The sequence below is a fragment of the Phaseolus vulgaris genome, chromosome 6, assembly GCF_051622355.1.
Source record: "Phaseolus vulgaris cultivar YP4 chromosome 6, ASM5162235v1, whole genome shotgun sequence".
Taxonomy (NCBI): domain Eukaryota; kingdom Viridiplantae; phylum Streptophyta; class Magnoliopsida; order Fabales; family Fabaceae; genus Phaseolus; species Phaseolus vulgaris.
In genome coordinates this window covers 29370623-29378890 of record NC_143503.1, presented here as the reverse complement: position 1 = coordinate 29378890, position 8268 = coordinate 29370623, and the positions used below count along the sequence as shown (strand labels likewise).

Sequence of the window (8268 nt, the reverse complement as noted above, 5' to 3'; positions counted from 1 at the left end):
CATGTATAACAATTAAATTAACTATTATAACACTGACTTAGTCTAATATTGAGATTTAGGGAGCATAAACCTAGAGTATAATTTAATCTTGATATATTGTTTTACTAACCACATCACCACTTGCCATATGGGTGTGCACCAGTCCAATTAGATTGAGTTGAGTAATTCATCATTTGATTTTAAAAAAAGAATAGATTGAATTTTTGTATTTTTTATTAGATTTATCCAACCTAAACATACCTTTAATCAGGTTGAATTGAAAGGGTTATATACTATTTTTTTAATTTTTTTTGAATTATTTTTAAAAATATGTTATATGTTGTAGAATAACTAAGTAAATGAAGATAATTATATTAATTATTAATTTTAATCATATTAAGTTTGGTATTAAGTTTAATATACATAATTGTTTAATATACAAAATTCATTGCTCAAAGAGTAAAAGAAGGAGTTTAATATACAAAGTTTTTTACTTTCCATCAAATTTAGAATCTAAACATACTATAACTCATTTTTTCTTATATTTTTTTTTTATAAATAACAAAACACAAACTTTATGGACTTGTTTGGATGATGGTGGGAGTGAGAAGAGAATGAAATGAGAGAAAATGGATGAAAAGTTAGATTTTTTGATGTAGGAAAAGTGAATAAATTTGAGTGTATTTAAGGGAAGAGAGTGTAGACTCTTAATTGGTCATGTAGTCTATCAAACTACCTTATAAGTTGAAACACAATCATGTTCAAACTCCATGCACATTCAAAATTTAATGCACATGCAATTACATACTAATAATCGATCATCAATAGTCAGACTTTCTTTTCAAGTGACCACACTTTAGAGAGAGTACTTTCTCCTCCTTTTTCCTCATTTCTCCCTACCCTTTATTTATACACAAATCACTTCAAATCCACCTCCACCAAAGTGTTAAAGAAACCTATCTTTCCCAACATCCAAACCCCCCTTAAAGAGTGCAACAACATCAACTAAAGATAGTAAGAAAGGCCTCCTATGGCAAGAGAGGTATAAGTTGATGTATAATAAAGTCATTGGAGGTTAAACTTTGCAAAATGACACAAGTAATACAATGTGATGTTAATTATTTGAGAGAAATAAAATGGCATGGCCTCCTTGGCATGCTACAAATGTAATAATGAGTTTGTAGCCCTACTAATTGTAGAAGTGAGAATTGTTTATATATGTTAAATTTGGTATGTGGTGGAAAATGTGAATTTGAATAATTGAGTTGTTGTATGTGTGTTTTTCCATGAAGGCATTATTGAGATGTGATTCCCTTACCTTCCAAAGGGTGGTGAATGGAATGATATTGAAGAAAAAGTAAGAGGTAATGAAGGAGCCATGTTCGCATGTAACCTAAAGGTGGAAAAAGGCTTGACCAAGATGGGGCCAAGGGTGGTAGTACCTAATGCCAAATGACCTCAAAAGGAATACGTGAAGCATATTGTGACTGTAACACAATTCAAGCTCAGCCTTTATGTTATCGCTCCCTCATTGCCACAAACTACAAACACAAAAAAGATAAAAAAAAAGGGTCCCATTGGTGGGGTGAGGCTAAATAGTTACTAAGTCATACCCTAGGGAAAGGCACTTAACTTTTCAATGTCCATTCATAGACATCATCATTTTGTGCCACAACTCACCAACCTTTTATCCCTTTTCGACACATAAAATATGTATACAAACCTTTACACTGCATTCTTTACCTTCACCTTATAATTACCCTCCACGCATTTTTTTTTTACATTCATCTTTATTCATGCAAAATTTCATTTACTTATACACCTACAACCCTATATACAGAAAATTCTTTAAATTTATGCTCGCCGTCGCGGCTACGTTTCAATTAGTAAAATCGAGAAAAAAAAAGTGTGCCAGTACATAAAAGTTGATGTAGTACATTTGTAATTAAAACTCTGAAAAAGCAGAATAAATTATTAAAGTCAAGGTATGTGCAATTGAATTAAATTTGTAGGGAAAAAGGTTTCCGTAGTTGATGCGTCACAATTTCTTTCTGTTCTTTCTTTGTTTCTTTCTTTCCCTAGACTTGCATAACCACCACACAAATCGTGTCAATACACAAAATTTTATGCATCCGTTTTGGAATATACTTCATACAGTATGTATACAGAGAAAAATCTTTGTCTACGCCATTAGGTTGGGCTACCACGTGCCGATGATTGATGGAAACGATATGTTAGGAAGCTGAATTGGTATATGGTTAAAAACACATCAATTCCACCTCCACCCTCTTGTTTTTTTTTTTTATGATGCCGACATATTTGATATTTTGCTATGTGGAAAATGAATTGAAGGAGAAAGTGGTAATTTGAGAGGTATTATTCTTCACTATTTGAGGGTGGTAGGTGTGTGTGGCAGCCCCATCAAAAACATTGGGGGGTGTGATATTCCTTATGGGCTCAGGTTGTATTCTATCCCAAATTGCTTGTCCTTGCCCTGCTATGTGAAAGGAATGGCTGAAGCACCCTTCCAAATCAAGAGAGGGACAGGGAAATAGCGTTTTCAGCATCAAATTTGCAGCCATCTCACTTGCTAAGAAATTTTTCACACTTTCTCACTTGCTGCTGTGCTTGCTCTATGCAGTAGATAATTCAACATTTGCATTTCAAATACACTAAAAAAATGAAAAGAGAGAAATAAAAGACTAATACTAAGCAAGAGAAGGGTGATTCATTCTTCTGGTTGATATTATTCAAATGGAGAGAGTGAGTGAGTTTAATTCCTTTGAGTCCTATGCATTGGATGGAGAGATGGGGCTCTAGCAGTCACGAGGGAGAAAGCTTCTGAATTTGAGAGAGAGAGAAAGAGATAATAACTCCAATAATACAGTGGATATTTGTACATTGGAGCAGTCACGAGGGAGACTCTTGCTTAGATCTAAAAGAATATGTATGCAGTTGCACACTTTCTCAGCCAAACAACATATAAAACAACGAAACAGATGTCTGCAATAGCATAAATATTCTGTACACAATGATACAAGCGAAATTGATTGCCTTAACAGAATATCACACAGAAGGCTTTTGAATTCCTCTGAATACAAGCAACATTGATTTATTAACTATGGCCACTCTTTACAACTTACCATACATACATACCTACCTACCTTAAGGACCACGACCAAGCATGCTAGCTGCTTCACAAACTACAAGCTACATTGATTTCTCATAAATAAAGAACATGGTCTCATAAATAAATGCTACCCCATTTGTACTTTTGGAAGCCATGGTCTCCGGATAGCTAGCACGTTTGAAGTACCCCCATTGAGGGAGGTTCTAAGGTAAGGTAAGGTAAGGTTCTCAATCAATTTCTTTGAAGCCATGGCATAATATTAGTTGTTGCATCATGGTTGGCCAAAATTGGAACAGCTCAGGAGGGATAGACAAGGAAGGAGAGGATGAGTTGGGTGGCAACGGGGAAAGAAGGAGATCAAACTCTATATCAGTGGATTGTGATATAGGGTCTTCCACAAAAGCAAAAACAAAGAAAACATATAGGATGGGAGGTCTTACAAGGTCAAGAAAAGGTCTTACAAGGTCAAGAAGACTCCAACCAAAAACAAAGTGTGGTAAAAACTAGATGAAGAAGAAAGATGAGAGAAGGTAGGAAAAGCTCAGATAGGATAGCACCAGATTAGAATGAAGCTCCTGCTGCAACAGCTGCTGCTGCCACCACCCCAGGGGAATTGTCAGCTCCAATTTCAGAGCCACTAATGGCTTCTTTTTGGTCACACCTCCCAATTCTCACAGGGTTGACCATGGCCACCTTGCTGCTAGTCACGTGCAAGATGAGAAACCCCTTATAGGGACCTGCATCATGTATCATGCTCTTAATTAGTGCAGAGAATAATGAAGAAGAATGGCAGAGGCAGAAGCAGGAGCCAGCTTTAGATTAGATAAAAAGTAGCTAGGAGAGAAAAAAAAGTAAGTAAAAAACAATTAAAAGAATACAAGAGAATGTCTTCAATTTACCATAAAGTAAAATAGTTCAGTCAGTGACAGTATAATTATCTTATATAGCATAAGCTGAGCTAGTACAAAAATACACCTTAACATGAATTACACATATTAAAAAGGTTCAAGATAACTGTGCAAGCTATGAGTCTAGGTGATGCAAATTTTATTTTGCAAGTTCAACACATGCAAACACTGGTACCTTTAACAAAAAACGCGTCTTTTGGTATCATCTTTGAGACCCTTTTCTCCTCCCTCCACTATTTCAAGAGGGTGAAAGGAGAGAGAAAGAAAAACACAGAAAAAAAAGTGAGAGTGAGAGTGAAAGAGAAAGGGAACTTTTTGTTATGGGTAAGATGGGAGGGAATGGAGGAAGTGCAGAGGTTTATATGGAGGAAAAAAGGAAAGATGAGTGCATTAGGCGGCCAGTGGGCTTTCCCAATGGACCTGATTGCGACAGGTCCAAGGCCCAGAAAGATCTAAACGGACCTGTGACGTCAGCAGGGCCCAGTATAAAGAAAAAAAATTGTTAAATGTTGGAAATGTAGTTTTCTGAGGCTGACTTAACAAAGGAGAAGATGAAATAATTTTTGTTGGCCATTGCAATTTTTTCTTTTCTTTTCAACAATTTCTGTCTCTCTCATCAACGTTATTAAGCAATTATGATGCTTTCCTTAAAAACATTTTTAGAAGCAATAACATTGCTAAAGTAGAAAAGTGTAGAACATTAGACAGTGAATCAGACCATTATTACAGCAAATAATAATATAAATATTAACCCGTAAAGTTTTACTCATAATATTCTTAAAATTATTTTATTTGGTGCAGTGTTTGTGCTTCAGTTGATATCCGTACTCATGGAGGACAAAAGGGTCTTCAGCCTTTGTTTTTGTCATGTGGCTGGCTGTAGTTGTGTCCCACTGTTGGTCGTGTGCTTTCCCCAAACTCCCATTTTTCTGAGTGCAACTTCAAACTCACCATTGCAGATTACCACTTCTAAAACCTTTTAAATATTTCACATTTGTTTAAATCACAATTCTCAGTCTATCTTCATGTTTTCAACTCAACTCTACTTTTTAAATTTTTTATTTTTAATATAACCCATTTAAAAATAGGACATCACTATAACGTTGGTGAAAATTCATTTTAAATACTTTTAAGTTAATTATACATAATTGTTAGCATATATTCAAAAAAAACCTTTTGTTTTAGTGTTTACTATCTTATATAAAGAGTATTTAAGACAACATGCTTCTATATAACAAATTTTTGACGTAGCTGCAATACCATCAAGGAACATTAATATTCTAATTTCTTTTGTATTTCCATTTCCAACTCTATTTGATAATACTTATAAGTACTTCACCGACATAAAGTACCTAGCCATTATGAAAATTCAATACAGCATATAAAATGATTAAAGAAATATCTATAATACGAAAATGTAGAACCATGGTCTCTTGACGAACTAAAAATAAACTAAACGTCTTTATGAATGTTTTGAAGAAAAAATGAGATTGATACAAAATTTAATTTGTAGATAACAGGAAATATGATGCTTTATAATTTTATTTTGGTTTTAGCAATGTCCAAGATGTTTTTAATTTGATTGTACATAGTTACAATTGTATATTTATTATATTATATCCTTTACATATTCTACATGTTTTTTTTTTACAATAATTGGACAATGGCCACGGCTAAAATAAAAGAGATCGTCAGATAATAGAAAAAAGAGATGTTAAAGAAAGGGAAAAAAACATAATGGGTCACACTACACAGAATAGGGACTTGTGACAGATAATTTTTATATTATTACTATAGATTATATAATTTTACTCCATGTTTGTCTCTCCTATAAAAATACATGTGATTTGAAAAAGAAAATGAATACAGTCACATTTACATCTAATCTGATAAACATACATACATATGCTAATACAATAATGAAGATACATCCTAGAAGATGAAACCATGAAGGCTGGTCGATACAATCCTGTAGGGTTGAGTTTAAAACAGGAAATATTTTTGATAGAACCGTTAAAATTGAAACAAGAACGATCAATCATGTATGGAAAACTACACATATATACTATTAAACACTAATCATCCTAATGAGCACGAAGATCAAGCTTGTAATGATAATAATAATAGCGAAGGAACAAAATGGTTGGTTCTGAATACGACCCATGTGGTGGAGTTGTAAGGTGGGTAGAATGTATTATTCAGTGACACAGGGACATGAGAATCCACTAATGATTTCTCACATCGGATATAAGATTTTGTGTTTCTTTGTAGTTTTGATATCTTGTGATAGCACTGCTTGGATGGTTGGTTACTTGGGAACTCGGTTAGGAACTCAAGTTACAACAAAGAGTTACCCAGAAAGAGGGAACAAAAAAAAGTGTGTTTTGAGCAAAATGATGGGTTAAGGGAACAAAGAATCTTAGGTGACCGAAAGAAAATATGTTAAACTATAGGTGAGACTTCTAAACACTGAAGGAAAGTAGGGTGTGAACATGATGGCAGTTGGAAATCTTACTAGCAACACAGTCTCCAAAGTTACATGGTCAAACAAGTTACAAAGTCACACCCTACCCAATTCCTTAACTTCCTAACCTGATAATTAAATATGACTTTGAATTGCTACAATGCTTTTTGGAGTGAGCTATAGCAGTAAATTATGGATTGACCAAAAGTCTTTGTACCCTGTGTTAGGGTGAAGTGTCCCCACACCCCTTTTGCTCTCTGCTAAGGTCCAAAATCTGAGACAGTGAATAAGGGTCCTGTGCAGTGACCCTTTTTCCTGTTCTACCCATGCACCATGTAATTAAGCACTGGTCCCCTTCTGAAACGCTAGCCTTTTATTCCATTCCGTGACCATACCAATAGTTTGCTATCCCACTGTGGATTTCATTTGGTTAATAATAATAATATATGTATGCTTGTATGTGACCCTTAGTACCCCAAACTTCCTTGTCAGTGAATGTATCCTGTAAGTTGGATTAATAAAGGTCAAAGAGAGCATGATAATCCTGCAACTACAAGAGACAACATCGGAAATGTCAGTCACCCACACATGAATGTAGATGTGTGACAAATAGGGCGATAAGTTAAAAAAAGCTATAGCAAACTTGAGAACAGATTTTGATACTTTTATCTGCGTGTGCTGTGAGAGATATGTGTGTGTGAATCTACAGGGTGATATATATATATATATATATATATATATATATATATATATATGGAGCTTTTTTCTTTTGGGGTTTGTGAAAGGAGGGTGCTTTTCTAGAGAAAAATCAATACAATAATGGCCCTCTAAATTAAATCATGAATTTATCTTTTTTGCCCCCTCCCAAGATGCAATTATGGATCTATCCATGCCTCTAGTTAACATGACTCATTCAACTTTTTTGGTTTTAGGACCATAGTAACATATTGTGGTAACAAGCAGTGGTAACATGTTGCTTACAAGGTTTGGTTCTATATTTGGTTTTAGGACCACTACTTGTCCTTTTATTCTCTTCTAACCTTGGACATCCCAGAAACATGAGCACAGGAAGCCAGCTAAAGATTGCAAAAGCCAAAAAGTTACATATGTTTCGTTGATGATATAATGTTGATCTCGATCTTTCCTTTTCCCTCCTCCACCGCCTAGTCCGTGTATAAGTAGACACTTTCATTTGCAGTCAAATGCATCATGTGAAGAAAACTTCCCTGAGAGGCCCATTTTGACAGCACTTTCTTGATGCAATAGGTAAGCATGGTGCATTTGAGTAGCTTACACACTCTTTATCATGGACGAAGACGTAATTCAAAGTGTGTAGTGTGGTGCTGTGCAGACCCTAGTCATTGTTTGGTATGTATGTTATTGATTCGTTGATTATTTGATTCAGTTTGACGTTCAAAATGAATGCGTGGAGCCCTTGAACTTTCTATAAAGACTTTGTAAATGTGCCACTTGCAGTAGGAAATAGCTGTGGTGGTGAGTTGGGTAGATGTTGGTTGATGTGATTGATGAGGAACATGCAAAATGATGAAGGTGATATTTGAAGAAGGAATCGCTTGAAAAGTATGAGACACGCAATGGTAGGGATGTGAAATGGAAGGTGGGCAAATATAACACATAAACATGTTACGTAGCTGAGTGAAAATAAAGGGATGGGAAGCAGGGTATCCTTACGAATTATTCCAAGAAGTGACTCTGGATCATAAAGTGTGTACAACCAAATCAGGAAACCAATAATGCATAATAAGAGGATAAAGGGTAGCTTGAAA

The 8268-nt window shown here is 34.9% G+C and overlaps 1 long non-coding RNA gene across 1 annotated transcript; it reads right to left on the bottom strand.

The window, feature by feature from the left end:
* Positions 1-2962: 2962 nt before the first annotated feature.
* Positions 2963-4354, bottom strand: LOC137831959 (uncharacterized). Its single transcript, XR_011084500.1, has 2 exons — positions 4193-4354; positions 2963-3846 (listed from the first exon to the last, which is right to left on the bottom strand). It is a non-coding gene; the product is annotated as an uncharacterized LOC137831959 (long non-coding RNA).
* Between the last annotated feature and the right edge of the window lie 3914 nt (positions 4355-8268).